We start from the raw sequence: 18,773 nt of genomic DNA on the forward strand, positions 1-18,773 counted from the left end.
GGCTGTAGCATTTTTGTTATGTTAGTCCTAGCAGCCCTAGGTCTTCTAATTCTAGAACATCTCATTCTTCCCAATTAGTAACAAATACTAAGTGAACATCTTATGCATGTATTTGATAACAAATGTCTACGGAGCTTGTGGACAGCCAAAAAGTCTGTGCTGTCCTAGATTCGGCAGGTTTGCTGTTTCACCCCAGGGAACCCAGAATAATTTTCCGTCTCCCTGAGGGTGAGGACCAGAAGCCCCGAGAATGGCCTAAGCCGAGCCAGGGCATTCACAGGCATCAGGAGCTGGGGCTTCGCTTTTCACTCCTGGCCTCTTCCTGCACTTCCATCCCACCCCGCCACAGGTCACTGTCTCCATCTGCTTGGCAGGGGTCACAGCTGGACTGTGGGCTGCATCTTGCCTGGCCACAGCCACAGCCTGGCTTTCTCGAAACAGTTCTCTGCAGGGGCTGCTCCAGCTGGAGGGACGTCAGGGTGAGTTGGCTCCAGAATCTATGCACACCGTGACTCCCCTCTCCTTTCCAGTTCTCTCTGCTTAAAATAAAAATAATAGCCGGGCGCGGTGGCTCACACCTGTAATCCCAGCACCTTGGGAGGCCAAGGCAGGCGGATTGCCTGAGCTCAAGAGTTCGAAACCAGCCTGGGCAACACGGTGAAACACCGTCTCTACTAAAAATACAAAAAATTAGCTGGGCGTGGCAGCGTGCACCTCTGGTCCCAGCTACTCAGGAGGCTGAGGCAGGAGAATTGCCTGAACTCGGGAGGCAGAGGTTGCAGTGAGCCGAGATCACGACACTGCACTCCAGCCTGGGTGACACAGCAAGACCCCATCTCCAAAACTAAAAATAATAAATTAAAATAAAATAAAATAATAAAAATGATAAAGATACAGAGGGAGTCGGGGGCTGGGTGAGGGGAAGGATTATCAGGGCCGGGAGGGGGCTGGGGAGGAAGGGCCTGTGGTGGGTTTCAGTTCTCCTGTGGCGCTTTGGGAAGCAGCGAAGGTTTCCCGGGTCTGGCCTTTTCCCCGTAGGCCTTGGTGACATGGCAGGACTTGGTGGTAAGCCCAAGTGTCTCAGCTCCTCATTCTGGCTGTGACAAGCCAGCTGGGCAAGCCGAGGGAGGCCCAGGGAGCCTGGATGTACAGAGCAGGGAGCAGGGTTTTCTCCAGACGTGCCCTGCAGGAAGCAGCCAGCAGTTCTTTTGCCATCTGTGCAGGGGAGCGGAAGGCCATGGTCCTCCCAGCTCAACTTCCTACTCAACAAGTGGCCGGCGAGGTGTGAGTCAGCCTGTTGTTGCTGGACGGGTCTGAGAGCCATCGCTCTGCGTGGTGCTGACAGAGCACCCAGAAGAAGAAGGAAGGCCTCGCCCCTGCAGGCCCAGATGCTCCCAGAGGGGCTCCATTGTCCCCACACTGTGGCCAGAGGGAGCCGTCATAAAAGCTAACGTGTCCTGCTGAACAGCCTCGGAAGCTCCCGCTGACCATGACATCGAAGCCAGGGTGCCCACGTGCCCTTGCGGGCTCACCTCCCAGCCCATCTCTTCCCACTCCTCCCCCAACCCATACCCCACGGACTCTCCATTCCCTCCACCCCACCCACCCGGCTGATGACTGTCCTGCTGCTCTCCTCTGTGGCCACAGAGAGGCCTCCCGAGCTGGCTCCCTGCTGCTCACCCTCCCAGCCCTGTACTCCCCAGACCTTAGCCTCATCACCGTGCGGTGCCATGATTTCTCAGTTACTGCCGTTCCCACCGGATCACAAGCACCAGGCACACAGCAGGGGCCATGCGGTACCCACTGTGCAGAGCCCATGGTGGGCCCTCGAGCATTTGTGTGTTTGATGACTGCATGCAACATTTTCCACCCTGCACTGTAATAGCTCAGCTTTTCTTGAGGGCAGGGACTGTTGTTGATTCATTTCTGCATCCCCAGGTTTTAGTCTGATCAGACTTATTTTCTAGTTCCAAAGGCGTGCAGGCTCTGATTTCTGTAACTGAGTAAACCTTTCCATGGACTGGCCCAGAGTGGGCTCTAAGGCCATTGCCCTCTCTCAGTATACTTGGTGGGGAGACAGCGAGGCCCCCTAGCCAGAGGAGAGGAAAGAGTTACAGGACTCACCTCACAGGGCCCTTCCACTCTGCACCTACTGACAGATGAGATAAGTCGGAGTGGGTGTGTTCCCAGCAGCCCTGGGGCCCCAAGGAACTGTGGGCCTGCTCCTTCCAAGTTCAGGCCTAGAACAACACAGTGGTTCTGCCCACAGTTCCAACAGGTATAACAGCAATGGGGTAATAGTATGTGTCCCCATCACCCCAGGCCAGAGCCATGAGGACACAGAGCCATGAGGCCCCCTCCTTCACAAGGCTACTGGGTCTCATGGTTCTTATCTCCAGGAGCCAGGCACGCAGGGACCGGGCTGTCTGAGCACCAAGCCTTTGAAATCATATCACGAAAATCTACCCCTGAGCCTATATCTCAAACATAGCGTTTGTGCCTGAAATTGCACAATTGGATTGTGGCAGTTGCATCATCTGGCTCATAGTTTAAGGCTTAGAGGTTTCACTGCTTTAGATGACAGCTCGATGGCCCAAGGGAGAAAGTCTGATTACAAAGTGGCATTTACTGGGAGGTCCAGGCCCCCAAAAGGGATTGATCTGGGGGTCCCAGAACCGGGACTCCAGCAACCCCCACATACATACACAGTAGGCACTCACTGAGTGTGGAATGAATGCATGATATAAGTTTATAAGTGAATGCATGATATAAGTTTATAAGTGAATGCATGATATAAGTCCATCGGCCTTTTAATATTCAAACATCTGCCCCCACTTCTCACACACACACACACACACACACACAGAGAGAGAGAGAGAGAGAGAGAGAGCAGGTCTTTGCTTATTGAAGGGAAGCAGGGAATTGGTCACAGTGAGTTGATTCATCCTTACAATTTGCAAGTGACTAGAGCCAAAGAGGGGTGTAAACCAGAATCTTCTAGAGCAAGCTTGTCCAACCCATGGCCTGAGGACTGCATGCAGCCCAGGACAGCTTTGAATGCTGCCCAACACAAATTCATAAACTTTATTAAAGCATTATGAGATTTATGCACGGACCCTTTTTTTTTTTTAGCTCATCAGCTATCGTTAGTGTCAGTGTATTTTATGTGTGTCCCAAGACAATTCTCCTTCCAATGTGGCCCAGGGCAGCCAAAAGATTGGACACCCCTGTTATAGAACATTGCCTTTCTCTGCAAAAAGAGGCAGTCGGCAAGAGTTGGCAGTGAGGGTGGCGAGAGGTTGTACAGTACACACAAAAGGAATACAACCCACTTGGTCCACAGAAGGGGCTGAAGCTGGTATTCTGTTCTCCCTTGGGACAGAGGCTGCTGGAAGGTGACCAGATGTTTCACTCAACAGACATTGATGAAGTGCAGCTATGAGACAGCCACTGGGATTAAACTGGTGAACAAGACAGACATGGTTCCTCCCTCATTAAGAGACATTATGTAGGTAAACAAATACATAAATGAGCTAATTCCACATTATGGTAAGTGCTGTGAAGGAGGTGATGAGAGTTAAGCTGAAGCCTAATGAATAAGTTCTTTGTTGCAGACAACAGAATCCACTCTAGCTAGCTAAGCAGAAAGGGATTTGTTACAGAGTGTTAATTCATTACAGAATTTCCAGGAGGATCAGGGAACCATGCTTGGATGCCACAAAACAAGGACAACCCAGCCAGGAGGAGGCCCAGCCACACCATGGGACATCCCTGCTGCGACTCTCAACTCCCCCTCTGACACACGGCCTGGCACCAGCACTTGCTCCTGTCTAAGCTGCTGAAGAAGAACCAATACCTGCATGTGACCTGCTCAGATGGCTCATGTATGCCTTCCAAGTCATGCGGGGATGCTCCTGCTTGTCAGACCCAGGTCCCTAGAAGAGCTCTGGCTTTGGGGAGGGCTGGGAAAAGGTTTTTTCTTTTTTTTTTTATGGAGTCTTGCTCTGTGGCCCAGGCTGGAATGCAACGGCACGATCTTGGCTCACTGCAACCTCCGCCTCCCAGGTTCAAGCGATTCTCCTGACTCAGCCTCCCGAGTAGACGAGATTACAGGCATGCATCACCACGCCCAGCTAATTTTTGTATATTTAGTAGAGACGGGGTTTCACCATGTTAGCCAGGCTAGTCTTGAACTCCTGACCTCAGGTGATCCACCTGTCTCAGCCTCCCAAAGTGCTGGGAATACAGGCATCAGCCATGGTACCCCGCCAGGGAAAAGACATTTTGAGCTTCTCAGATGCCTTGGAAGAGAACACTCGAGGGAGGTTGCAGGGAACCCCAAGGTATCTAATCTACACTGTTGCTGCAACACACAGCAAAATGGTAACAGGTTTTTGTTGTTGTTGTTGTTGTTGTTGTTTTTTGAGACGGAGTCTCGCTCTTTCACCCAGGCTGGAGTGCAATGGCACGATCTCGGCTCACTGCAAGCTCTGCCTCCCAGGTTCACGCCATTCTCCTGCCTCAGCCTCCCGAGTAGCTGGGACTACAGGCGCACGCCACCAGGCCCGGCTAATATTTTGTATTTCTATTAGAGACGGGGTTCACCGTGTTAGCCAGGATGGTCTCGATCTCCTGACCTCGTGATCCACCCGCCTCGGCCTCCCAAACTGCTGGGATTACAGGCGTGAGCCACTGCACCTGGCCTGTTTTTTTTTTTTTTTTTTCGAGACGAAATTTTGCTCTTGTTGCCGAGGCTGGAGTGCAATGGCGCGATCTCAGCTCACCACAACCTCTGCCACCCAGGTTCAAGCAATTCTCTTGCCTCAGCCTCCGAAGTAGCTGGGATTACAGGCACGCACCACCACGCCTGGCTAATTTTCTATTTCTTAGTAGAGACAGGGTTTCTCCATGTTGGTCAGGCTGGTCTCAAATTCCCAACCTCAGGTGATCTGCCCACCTCAGCCTCCCAAAATGCTGGGATTACAGGCGTGAGCCACCACACCCAGCCTAACTATTTTGATGTCCAGTGGTGCAGCTATGAAAGATGTTCTGTTGCTTTTTAAAATTTGTATTTTATTTGTTTTTGCTTGTCTGTTTTTCCCAAATTTTTACAATGAACATGTAATATTTACAAAACAAAGTGCAAACGCCAGTAGTGTTATTTTCAAGGAAAGGAGACACAATGCAGTCCTATGGAAGAAGGGTTTCCCAGCCCAGCTTGGAGGGACAGGCCTTCTGATTACCCCTGCCAGCCTGAGGGCCACTTTGGGCAGGTTCTGACTGTTTGATGGCCTGAACTATTTACTATTCATGAGAATCACCTCTAAGTTGTTAACGAGATGGCGTTGGGATGAGCTCCTTATACATTCCCTCCTGTGCCGTCTGACATCTTCAACCTTTCCTCGCCCCCACTCGCAGCTGTATGTGTGTGTGTGGTGCAGGGGGCTTCAGTGCTATTGCTCCCCACCCAGCACCCAGACAAAGCTAGGGTGGCTCTGGGAGCTTATTCCAGTACAGTGTGTGTGAGACGTTGTGATACAATAAGAAAGACATATTTGGTCTTTGTTTCCACTTCCCAGCACAGAGCTCCTAAAACCCTGGAATTTCCTGAGTGACAGGGGTGATAGGAGTACCTTTTGTTGTAATATTTGGTCTTAGTCCTCCGTTCCTGATACAAGAGCTTCTAAGACCCTAGGAATCTCCAGAGTGACAAGAGTACCTTTTTGATGAAAGTAAGATGACTGGTGGCTGGCGGCCCCTAGATAGCTTCAGAATGGGAGCTGGTCATGAGAAAGATCAAGACATGATTAGATAGCTGGAACTTTCAGTTCCTACCCCTACCCTCTGGGGAGGACAGAGGCTCCGCAAAAACCCTAAACCCAGTTGGTAAACACATCCATATTCAAGGAATAGGGTGCACCTCAGCTCCACAGGGGCAGAAACTCCTGTGGGTGGGACCCTTCTGCACCTCACCCTTTGTACCTTTTCATCGGACAGTTCATTTGTATCCCTTATGATAATCTAGTAAGCATAAGTAAAGTGTTTCCTTGAGTTCTGTGAGCCATTATAGCAAGCGATCAAATGAGAAGAGAGGATTGTGGGAACTCCTGATTTGTAGCCAAGCCAGACAGAAGTGTGGGAAAACCTGAGGCCCCACTGCTTGCAGCTGGCATCCGAAGTGGGAGTGGTCTTGTTGGACTGAGCCCTTAACCTGTGGGGTCTGTGCTAAGTCCAGGTACTTAGTGTCAGAGTTGAATTAAATTGCAGGACACGTCTGGGTGCCGTGGCTCATGCCGGTAATCCCAGCACTTTAGGATGCTGAGGTGGGTGGATCCCCTGAGGTCAGGAGTTCAAGACCAGCCTGGCCAACATATTGAAACACTGTCTCTACTAAAAATGTAAAAACTTAGCCAGGCTTGGTGGTGGGCACCTGTAGTCCCAGCTACTCTGGAGGCTGAGGCAAGAGAATCGCTTGAAGCCAGGAGACAGAGGCTGCAGCGAGCCAAGATTACACCATTGCACTCCAGCCTGGGTGACAGAGTGAGACTCTATCTCAAAAATAAAAGTAAATTGCAGGACATCCAGCTGGTGCCTGCAGAGAACTGGATAATTGCTTGGTGTGGAAAAACCCACACTTTTGGTGTCAGAAGTTTGCTGTGGGTGAAGAAACGGTCTTCCTTTAGTGGACTTCCCCAAAAAGCAATTAGTCCCTTCTGAATTCCTGAGCTTCTGAACTGGGTCCTCTGGCCTCGGCCAGGTGCTATGCTGGATATGAAAGAGCAGAAGTTATGATCTTCGTTCTAGAAAAAGAGACAATTTCACCAGAGAGACAAGGCACAAGTTAGATAGATAAACACAAAAAACTCCCCAAATGATGCAACTAGATGGGACTTCGGGGATTTAATATTTTTATATTACAAAAAATATTTTAATTTGGTTTCACAAATAATGCAATGTGAGAAAACTAATTTCCTTATGCTGTCACCCAAGGCTGGCTTCACGTGTGCAGTCCCACAGGCCCCACATTCAGAAGGACCCCACACTTGGTTTAATGCTCTGTTGCAAATGTCTCAAAATTCTCCATGATTTGATCATTGAACTTGGATTTCATAAGTGAGGTCTGATGCTGGTGTGAACAGAAGGATAAGTGAACTCGGGCGTCTAGAGTCCCTTGCTGACCCATCCCCATATAGCATTCACATTGTCCCGTGAGCACTTAATTCCAGGAGACCCACGATGCATGGGAGGTCAGCAAGACTCAAAGTGAGCACAAGGTAAGTGTTCTACCTCTGTGACTCAGTGGGTGTGACAGAGCTGAGAAGCCACACTTTCTGTTCAAACTGCAACTTGCCTAAATGCAGAAAAAAGGCAATGGCGCTCCAAGAAACATAAATGACCAAGGAATTCTACCATATGCTTTCTTACTTGTGTTGTTTCCTCACACTGACCAACCAGGTTACACTCAAAATGATGACACAGAAAGACCAAGAAAGATAAGGCTACCAGGCCTGGTGGCTCACGCCTGTAATCCCAGCACTTTGGGAGGCCGAGGCAGACAGATCACCTGAGGTCAGGAGTTCAAGACCAGCCTGGCCAACATGGTGAAATCCCATCTCTACTGAAAATACAAAATTTAGCTGGGTGTGGTGGCTTGTGCTTGTAATCCCAGCTACTCGGGAGGCTGAGGCAGGAGAATCGCTTGAACCCAGGAGGTGGAGGTTGCAGTGAGCCGAGGTCATGCCACTGCACTCCAGCCTGGGTGACAGAGCAAGACTCTGTCTCAAAAAAAATTTAAAAAAGGCAACCCGAAGTTTCTTTTCTGCTCTGCCGTTCTTATTCATCAGTAAGCCAAAGGTAGAGAGTGTTGGTAGAATGTGTGCATATCAAGAAGTGAAATAAAAATAGTTGAGCTCATTTTGTGAAGCATTTCTACTTTCCGGTAAGAATGAAATACATATGCATGTACAAACAAAATATGGGTTGTGTAACTTCAGTAATTCCATGTACAAGTTAAACACTCTCATATTTGCATTTAAAATGTCATTGCACAATGTAAACATGAATGCTAACAATCTTTTTTTTTTTTTTTCTGAGATGGAGTCTTGCTCTATCGCCCAGGCTGGAGTGCAGCGGCACAATCTCTGCTTACTGCCACCTCTACCTCCCGGGTTCAAGCAATTCTCCTGCCTCAGCCTCCTCAGTAGCTGGGATTACAGACATGCGCCACTACACCCAGCTAATTTTTTGTATTTTTAGTAAAGTCGGGGCTTCACCATGTTGGTCAGGCTGGTCCCGAACTCCTGACCTCAAGTGATCCGCCTGCCTCAGCCTCCCAAAATGTCGGGATCACAGGCATGAGCCACCACACCCAGACTACTAATAATCTTAAATTTTAAATTTTCTTTACTTAAAACACCAAGAGCAAATAAGAAAAACACTACAAGAAGTCAAGAGAAAGATTGCAGAAGAAAAGGAAACCCTTTCTGTTTTAGTACATTTCATGGCATTTTTTTTCCCTTTTGTTTTGAGCAAAAGGACCCACATTTTCATTTTGCATTGGGCCTTGAAAATTATGCAGCCAGGCTGGGCGCAGTGGCTCACGCCTGTAATCCCAGCACTTTGAGAGGCCGAGGCGGGCGGATCACGAGGTCACGAGATCGAGACCATCCTGGCTAACACGGTGAAACCCCGTCTCTACCAAAAATACCAAAATTAGCCGGGCGTCGTGGCGGGCGCCTGTAGTCCCAGCTACTCGGGAGGCTGAAGCAGGAGAATGGCATGAACCCGGGAGGCGGAGCTTGCAGTGAGCCAAGATCGTGCCACTGCACTCCAGCCTGGGTGACAGGGCAAGACTCCGTCTCAAAAAAAAAAAAAAAAAAAGAAAATTATGCAGCCAGCCCTGCTATGACCAGCAATGCATGTTATCATTTCTTAAAGTTATGCATTGGCAAAGATGTGGGGCAACTGAAATTGCTGCTGGGGATACAAAATGTTACAGGCACCTCAGCAAGCGCTTTGGCAGTTTTTTATCAAGTTATACAGACACCTATCATAAGACCCGGCAATCTCACGTCCAGGTGTTGACCTAAGTGAAATGAAAGCATGTTTGTACAGAAACCGGTATATAAATATTTACAGTGGCTTTAGTCATAAACTCCCCAAATTAGAAAGAGCCCAACTCCTTCAGCTGGGAAGCAGATAAACAAACTGTGGTACATCCATGCAATAAAATGCTACTCAGCAATAAAAAGCGGCTAGCTACCAACACACGCCACAGTGCGGATGAATCCCAAGTGTGTTATGCCAAGAGAAAGGAGCAGAACTCAAAAGGCTTAAACTGTATGGTTCCATTTATATGACATTCTGGGACAGGCAGAAATTTAGGGACAGATAATGCACCAGTTCTTGCCCGGCGATGGGGTGGGGAAGCAGTGACTACAAAGGGCAGGGGGAATCTTTTGCAGTGATGGAAATAGTCTGTATCTTTTTTTTTTTTTTTTAATGAGATGGAGTCTTGCTCTGTTGCCAAGGCTGGAGTGCCGTGGCGTGATCTCATCTCACTGCAATCTCTGCCTCCTGGGTTCAAGAGATTCTCTGGCCTCAGCCTCCCGAGTAGCTGGGATTACTGGCACCTGCCACCATGCCCAGCTTATTTTTGTACTTTTAGTAGAGACGGGGTTTCACCATGTTGGCCAGGCTGGTCTCGAACTCCTAACCTAAGGCGATCTGGCTGCCTGAGCCTCCCAAAGTGCTGGGATTACAGGCATGAGCCACCATGCCCCGCCATATTCTGTATCTCGACCATGATGGTGGTTACACGACTGTATGTGTTTCTCAAAACTCAGAGAGCTGTACACTAACAAGGGTACATTTTATTGCCAATAAGTTATACTTTGATTTTTTAAGTTTCTACAATGTCCTAACCAACCATCAGAGGTCCCATGGTTTTTATGCATGTCGGAAATCCTGAGCAATGGAATGGGGACTCTGAACTGGGAAACTCCAGAGGGCAAAGGCATTTGCAGCTGTGGCTCTCTGGGAATGGAGCAGTGCTTTTGCCAGATGCTGAAGATGGAATCGCTGAGGACAACCCTGCAGAGACACGGCTCCCATGAAAAGCAACTGTAAGGCCAGGTGTGGTGGCTCATGCCTGTAATCCCAGCACTTTGGGAGGCCGATGTGGGCAGATCACTGGAGGTCAGGAGTTCGAGCCCAGCCCGGCCAACATGGTGAAACCCCGTCTCAACTAAAAATACAAAAATTAGCCAGGCATGGTGGCATGTGTCTGTAATCCCAGCTACTCAGGAGGCTGAGGCAGGAGAATCACTTGAACCTGGTAGGCGGAGGCTTCAGTGAGCCTAGATTGTGCCACTGCACTCCAGCCTGGGCAACAGAGTGAGACTCTGTCTCAAAAAAGAAAAAAAAAAAAAAAAGCAACTGTAAAGGACCTGTGGATGGGGGAGTGGGGTCTAGGGTGCCCAGCAGGACACCCTGGCCTGTTCCAGCTGCCACTCTCTGACCTTGCCTGCCAGCAGAGGCCAGCGCTGCAGGGGCTCCTTGGCCTGCCTTCGCTGAGCTGATTTTAGGCAGAATGGATTGATTGATGTTGACAGGGAGCTATTTACCCGTCTAATTAATTATGCCAACTAATTTTCAACTTAATTGCACTTCTCGGGTCATTGGGTAAGGAGACTGTATGATTTTCATGCTGCTGCAGGCCTTGATGAGGAAGTGGCAGGAGAGGGTGGCAGCTGCCCCAGGAGGTCAAACAGGCACCCTGTTCCTCCAGGTCGCTGTGTCCCTGGCCTGACTCCTGCCCCGTGGACAAGCTCTGGAGTCCTATTTGTGTGCATTCTATCCGCGTGAGCTGGCCTGTGATTCAGGAGCTCTTTGCTCTCTATTCACCTAAGTGCTCATTCGGTGCCTTCGACGTGCCAGCCCCAAACTGGGATAGGCACTTGGAGTTCCAAGAAGCTAAGTCATGCCTGACCCCACCCCCACCCCAAATTGCTCACAGCCTAAAGGAGGAGATTCCCGCTTAAACCAGCAGTTACAGACAAACGCAATCCAGGCTCTGTCATGGGGCCCTTAAGGAATTTACTTAACCTCCCTGTGCCTCAGTTTCCTCATCTAGAAAAACATTACCGGGCTGCGCCAGGATGCAGAGTATATGCAACAGGACTATCTGTCCCTGCTGCTGCCCTTTCTACCCGCCCTGCCCGTTGTCTTGTAGATTGTCCCATGTGCTGGATTTTTCTGATTGTTTCCTTCTCATGGGATGACCTAAAAAACATTTTTTTTTTTTTGAGACGGAGTCTTGCTCTGTTCCCCAGGCTGGAGTGCAGTGGCACGATCTCGGCTCACTGCAAGCTCCGCCTCCTGGGTTCACGCCATTCTCCTGCCTCAGCCTCCCGAGTAGCTGGACTACAGGCTCCCGCCACACACCTGGCTAATTTTTTGTGTTTTTAGTACAGGCGGAGTGTCACCGTGTTAGCCAGGATGGTTTCGATCTCCTGACCTCGTGATCTGCCCGTCTCGGCCTCCCAAACAAAGTGCTGGGATTACAGGCGTGAGCCACTGCGCCCGGCCTAAAAAACATTTTTTTAAATCAAAAGCTTATTGAAGCAGTGCAAAACCAATACAAAGTATTTCCTTTCTCCTTCTCCTCCTCCTCCTCCTGTTATTTCTTTTTCTTCTTCTTCTTCTTTTTGAGACAGGGTCTTGCTTCTTTTTTTTGAGCAGGGTCTCACTCTGCCACCCAGGCTGGAGGGTGGTGGTGTGATCATGGCTCTCTGCAGCCTCACCCTCCACAACTCAAGCAGTCCTCCCACTTCAGCCTCCCAAGTTGCTGGGACTACAGGTGCATGCACCACCACACCTGGTTAATTTAAAAAGAAATTATAGATATGGGGGTTTCACTATATTACCAGGCTGGTCTGGAACTCCTGGCCCAAGCCTCCCAAAGTGTTGGGATTACACGTATGAGCCACTGCGCCCAGCCATTTCCTTTCTTTTGAACCATTGAGAGAAAGCTGCCGACAGAATGTGCCATCATCCCTATTATTTTTTGTGTGTTTCCTACAACTTAGGATTCTGTCTTACAAACTACAAATCAACCATCAATATTGGGAAATCAACAGGGATAAATTGCAGCCCTTTAATCCTCAGGTCCCCTACAAGTTCTGCCAGCTGTCCCAATATGTCTTTCGTAGCAAAAGAATCCAGTGCAGAATCACACGTTACATTTAGTTATCAGAGCTCTTTAGTCTCCTTCAATATGGAGCAGTTCCCCAGACCTCCCTAAGATAATGGCTTTGATAGCTCTGAGATGAGAGGGCAGTTACTTTGTAGGATGTCCTCGCATTTGGCTTTGTCTGATATTTCCTCCTAATTCTATTCTGATCATGTATCTTTGCCAGGAACATCACAGAAGCGATTCTGTCACCTTGTTGCATCCTCTCAGGTGGCTCAAGATTTCAGTTTGTCCCTTTTTGATGAGGGTCACTTTGATCACTTGATTAGGATGGTGTCTGATAAGTGTCTGTGTTGTAAAGTTTCTTGTTCCCCTTTGTAATTAGCAAGTATTTTATGGGGAGTTTATTTTTATTTTATTTTATTTTTTTGAGAAAGGGTCTCATTCTGTTGCCCAGGCTGGAGTGCCTTGCACGAAGACAGCTCACTGCAACCTGGACCTCCTGGGCTCCAGTGATCCTCCTGCCCCAGCTGCCCAAGTAGCTGGGACTACAGGCACACACCACCACACTAATTTTTTTTTGGTAGAGTCGAGGTCTTGCCCTGTTGCTCAGGCTGGTCTCGAACTCCTGAGCTCAAGCAATCCACCCACCTTGGCCTCCCCAAATTCTGGGATTACAGGTGTGAGCCACCACGCCCTGTCAGGAATTTATTTGAAACTTTATCCCATTCCTTCTCAAACTTTCAAAATATGTATTCATTTGTATTAATCTGGTCTTGTGTTTTCCTACTTTATTTCATGCATTATAATCCTTTATGGCCATGATTTTCATGCTCAGATTGTCCCAGGTAAGCCAGTGGGAACCCCTTCAAGTTGGCTTCCAGGTCTTTTTGACATGGCCTCATCACTCTTTGAACTCCTTCCTGCTTTCTGGCGTCAGATGCTCCATGATCACTTTGTACTTTGTCTGCTCTGGACTTGAAATTGGCCATTTCTCCAAGAAGCCCTGGGCACTAGGCACACACATTGCAGTCTGAGCATCGCTGTCAGCAGACAGAACAGGAGAATATATATATATATATACATACACACACATACACACACACACACACGTATATATATATACACACACATATATATGTATATATAATATTTCTAGAATTTGCTGTATTAATATTCTATTCATTTATAATATATATTATATATTCAGATTTATTTTTTATCTAAGTTTATCTATCTGTATTGAAAGCTGCGAGTTCAAATCAGTGTCTCCAATTCATATGTAACAAGTCCATTTCAGTTTCCCCCTTTTCTCTATGTGCTCCCTGCTCTGACAATAAGAAACCTGGTTTCCCTTACCTTTAATCTCTTTGTTTATTTGATCAGTGCTCCTGTATGTAACCAATCTCCCATCTTTCCCCATCTCCTCCAGCTAGAGCTCTGACACCCCTTACAGGCAGCTCCCCTGCCCACATGGACACCCTCTTTGCCCTGTTTGGGCTCTGACTGGCCCCTGTGAGGACACACCCTCACGCCCTATGCAGGCATTCCCTCACCCCCTCAGCCCCCTGCACCTCCTCACCTGGCCTGGGCTCCGACACATGCTCTGAGCCACCAAGCCCATTCCCACCACTGACACCCACCTTGCTCTGACCCACCCAGTGGCTTTAGGACTGAACTGTTCCAGAAGAAAAGAGAGGGGAGGTGTGGAGCAGGGAAGCGTGCACACTTTTAATGACATGGAAAATACACTTCTGAGTAATGCTAAGCAAAAAAGAAGGCAAGATATATAAAATTGCACAGAGAGTACAATATCAATGATGTAGAAAGCTCAGAAACATTGGCACTCTCTCCAGCTAAAGAGCCAAGCAGAAACTGGACAAGGTTTGTTCACGGACCACCCAGTGCAGCGCCCTTAGATCTCACGTCCTTTGAGGTTACCGCTGTGCCTTATTTCCTTCATCCATGAAACGGAATGGTAGTAGCACTTACTCACAGGGTTGTCATGAGGCTGAAGTGAGTTAATACATGAAAAGCACATAGGACACCACCGCACACACATGGGACGTGCCCCACAAATGTTACTATAGGGATGAGGAAAGTGAAGTTCAGTAAGGTCCTCTATGTTACCTTCCTGAGGTCCCCTATCATAGGCACAGTCTGGACACAGTTGTGCCCAACTCAAAGTTCATGTAAGCCTTTTGCTGTTGCACTGCTCAAGGAATTAGAAGCAGTGGGAGATGGGGTAATACACCAGTGACCAGGACAAGACTCCCTGAGACATATTCTACAAGCGCCTTGCGGACCAGAAGAGGAGTAGTTACAGTCACTTGGTAATTCACCAGGAGGGCTTCCCAGCATAGGTCGGATTCAGGATATAGACCTTGAATGCTGGGAAAGATTTGAATAAGTTATGATGGTGGAAGGAAAGACTGGGGAACAGACTGAACAATGGCAGGGGACTGGGATCCCCACATCGGTCACCGGGTGAGGGCCCGTCACCTGTGAGCGTGTTCCTCAGCCTCAGCGCTGCAGGTGTTTTGGGCCAGGCAGCTCTGTATTGTGGGGGACTTTCCAGTGCGTTGTTGGTTGTAGCAACACCCATGGCTTATTCTCACTAATGCCAGTTAGCAACCCAGGCCCCCAGAATGACAACCAAAAATGGCTACAGATGTTGCCTGATGTCCCCTGAATGGGGGTCCAAAATCACCTCCAGCTGAGTGCCACTGTCCTAGATAAATGGGATTTTCAAGAAGCCCCAATGCCACTCATTTATTAACAGGAGCCCGGCTTCTCATCCTTTCTCTTATTGTTGGATGACCTCATGAAAAGGAGACAACCACACTTCAGATGGCCACAGGAAGGAAGAAGGGAAGTGGAGTCCTCTATAATCCACAGTGCCTGTCACTGAGGGCTCCTTGATAAGGATTTTTCAAGGTACGAACGTGCAGTTCAACAGCTGGCCAGACTTCCTGGTTCAGAAGTGTAATCCTAGGTGGGGAAGTTTGTTATTACAGCCGGCAAGAACGAGGATACTTCACAGGGCTGGGCTGCCGAGGAGAGATGAGAGACTAAGCTGATGAGAATCACCAACCAGTTTGATGACTTGGAGAACAGTCACTTCCTCTTTCTGGGCTACAGTTTTCTCATCAGTAACTGAAGAGCTTGCAGTACCTTCAACATTCCTTCAGGTGAGGACTTCTCTTTGATCACTGCTACGGTTTGAATGTGTCTCCTAAAGTTCATGTGTTGGAAGCTTGATCCCCAGTGCAAAAGTGTTGGGAGGTGGGGCCTAATGAGAAGTAATTAGGCCATGAGTATTCTGCCTTCATGTATTCATGAGATTAATGTCATTATCATGGGAGTGGGTTTGTTAAAATGAGTTCGGCCCCTTCCTTCTCTCTCTTTCTTCTGCCATGCACTATGGGATGCACAGTGCAGAAGGTCTTACCAGATACTGGCACCATGCTTTTGGACTTCTCAGCCCCCAGAACCATGAGCCAAATAAATTTCTGTTCATTATAAATCACCCAGTCTGTTGCATCCTGTTAGAGCAGCATAAATGGACTAAGATAATCTCTATAAAGAGTGGCAACAGAACAGTTCCCAGCTCACTGGCAGAATCCTATGATCAACTAGTAATGTCTGCCAGGGATGGAGGATGAGTGGCACTAACATGTACGGTGTGTTTGCTCACTGTTCTACAGGTTTCAACTAGAATCTCTGGGTCTGTGTGAAGACCAAGAGCTGGGGACAGAAGCAGGGCTCTAGAGGGAAAAGTTTCATTTGGATTCCTTTTGTTTTGTTTTGTTTTAAAGAGCTGCTCTGTGAGAAGACAAGGAGAAAATGGTCCCTACAGGATACTCACCTCTGTCTCAGGGAGACACTCAAGCATTTATTCAACCAAGAAAGAGAATTAGTTCCAGGTGAAAGGAGAACCCCAGAATACCCACCTACTTTTAAAATTCTCCCCTATGCATATTCAGGAACCAATAAGAGGATCTGTAATGTGCTGTGAGTAGAAAGGGAAGGGGAATGGGAAAGAAAAAAGTGAAGCTTGGAATGGTGGAAAGTACATGGGCTCTGCCATTTACCAGCTAAGTGATCTTGGGCAAGTAACTCGACCTTTCTGAGCCTCGGTTTCCTCTTTGGTGAAATGAGGACTAATAATCCATTTCTCTCTCAGTACAGACAGCCAGCATGCAGTGAGCACTCAGCGATGGCCAAGTATGGGAGAAGCCATGCTGGAATGAACATGTGGGACCATTTTGTGCAGTTTCTCAGGTAGGCTCAAGACTTGGTACTTAGTTTAACAGGCAATGGGGAGCCATTGACAACTTAAAAAAAAATAACATAAATGGGAACCACTCAGACTGTGTCCTCTTCCTCTTCCAGAGGAAGATAAGAACCATCTTCAATGGCACATGGCAGTTGCCAAATTGCCATGAAGCAATACCTAAAGCCACCTCATGCTCAGGAGAAAACGCTCACCTTCCCCTCCTGGCTCCCCGTGCTCTACACGTTCAGAGAAACTTCTCTAGTAATGAACTCAGGAACTGGTCACTGAGAGTATAGTCTCTATGGACAGCTTCGGAGCCATGGAGTGAAGCCGAGCAAATCCATGGACCACTGCCCTGCCCCCGGTCTATCTCGCTAGACTAGGGACAGGACTTGGGTGATGCAGGAACAGAGAATGACCTGAGGAGGACACAGACCAGACCAGAGAGGAAGGAAGATGAGAGGAGGATGCGGGAAAGGGGCTTACATCAATCTCCAGAAGCAAGAGTTGGCAAAAGGCAGAAGGGAAAAGGCATAGATCCAAAAAGGCAATGGGAGAGAGGGTTTATTGGATTTGTCCTCTTTGACCTCCAGGGATTGTAGGGAGGAGATAAAATGGAATAAAGAGAGGATTGCTCAAGATTGTGAATTGGATTCCTTCGATGTTCCAAAAAAAAAAAAGAGAGAGAGAGATTCCTTTTATTTTATTTTATTATTTTATTTTTTGAGACAGAGTTTCGCTCTGTTGCCCAGGCTGGAGTGCAATGGTGCGATCTTGGCTCATTGCAGCCTCTGCCTCCTGGGTTGAAGCGATTCTCCTGCCTGATTTCCTGCCCCAGTAGCTGGGACTACAGGCACATGCCACCAGGCCCGGCTTTTTGTATTTTTAGTAGCGACAGTGTTTCACCATGTTGGCCAGGCTGGTCTTGAACTCCTGACCTCAAGTGATCCACCTGCCTCGGCCTCCCAAAGTGCTGGGATTACAGGCGTGATCACTGCACCCAGCCGTGCCACACTTTAAAAAATACTGTGGTACTGCTGGGCTCAGGCACAAGGGCCACAGCTACAGTAGGGTTACAGGTGTTCATAGCTGTTTTTCTCCAAAGAATGGCTATGCCACTGACAGACATCAGGTTCTTACCATATCCTGGCTCTTTGAAGACCACACAATCCTGATTTCTTGGTGTCATCCCGGAGCAGATAGCGTCAGGGCCTTGCTTTCATTTCTTTGCTTTCATTTCTTTACTTTCATTTATTCGCTCCTCACCACTCCCACAGCACTCTGCCTGTAGCACCTGACACTGCCTGAAGGCTTTCTCTGGGTTCAGGGCTGTGCTTGGTGAACTGGCCCCGGGAGCAGCCCTCAGCCAATGATAACTAGGACTCAGATAAACTCCGCAGCTTTCTCACCCTTTGGGCAGGAAAACCTTGAGATGTATTTGGCACCATCACCCAGAGGTTCCCACAGGCTGGAACCCCCTGATGTCCCCAGAGATGTCCATGAACCCAGATGTCCACAACAGTGGCCTGCTCCTCAACTTCACCTGGCCTGGCTTCCTTCCCTTCCCGTTTCTCTTCCCCACTTCTCTCTGTACTTCTCAGAATGATCTTCCGACCAACCACTTGTACTCAAATCCTAGTCTCAGAGCCTGTTTCCAGCAGAGCCCAGCCAAAGAGGGTCAGGGTTCTAGGCAGTCCATCCCATTGTCAGACCACGATCTGATCTGGAAAGAACACGTGGTCACTCCCCTCAGAGTTCATAGATTTCAAACCCACGTGCTGCTCCTCTCACTCCAGCGCCAAGACCGACTGGTCCCCTGGGCTCGTGGGCCGCCCGGCAGCCTCGGCTCGTTCTCCAGACAGTGTTCCAAGCAGCCACTTCCAGCGAGGAAGCGTTGGCCTGAGAACTGGAACCTCTTTGCGGTCTCTGCAAACACGACAATGACAAACACTTGAGAGGGCATGGGAGAAAGGAGCTCCTTCATAGGGCAGGGAGGGGTGGGCACTTGGGTGTGACCAAGGAGAGGAGGCGCGCCTGGTCAACAGCTCTCCCTGGCCCGTGTCCAGCTCCCTCCTCACACAGAGCGGGGGGCACATCTCAGGGATGGCATCTTTCCCCCCACAGGGAAATTCTTATCTTTGAAACAGCATGGGAATCGAGGCACCCAGGAGGGGAGCAGAGGCAGGCAGGCCTCCTTCAGGCCCATCCTCCAGCTGGGCTGGTGGTGCCAGGGAGGCTCCCTGCTTGGTAACAAAGGCCTGAGGGAGAGTTGTGAAACCCAGCAGGAAAGCCGGCTCACCT

General features: G+C 48.9%; 1 non-coding gene across 1 annotated transcript; it reads right to left on the bottom strand.

Moving 5' to 3' along the window:
- Positions 1-16,556: 16,556 nt before the first annotated feature.
- On the bottom strand, positions 16,557-16,772 carry LOC112204333 (small nucleolar RNA U3). The gene has a single exon (XR_002937894.1). It is a non-coding gene; the product is annotated as a small nucleolar RNA U3 (small nucleolar RNA).
- Between the last annotated feature and the right edge of the window lie 2,001 nt (positions 16,773-18,773).

The sequence above is a fragment of the Pan troglodytes genome, chromosome 7 (genome assembly GCF_028858775.2).
Source record: "Pan troglodytes isolate AG18354 chromosome 7, NHGRI_mPanTro3-v2.0_pri, whole genome shotgun sequence".
Taxonomy (NCBI): domain Eukaryota; kingdom Metazoa; phylum Chordata; class Mammalia; order Primates; family Hominidae; genus Pan; species Pan troglodytes.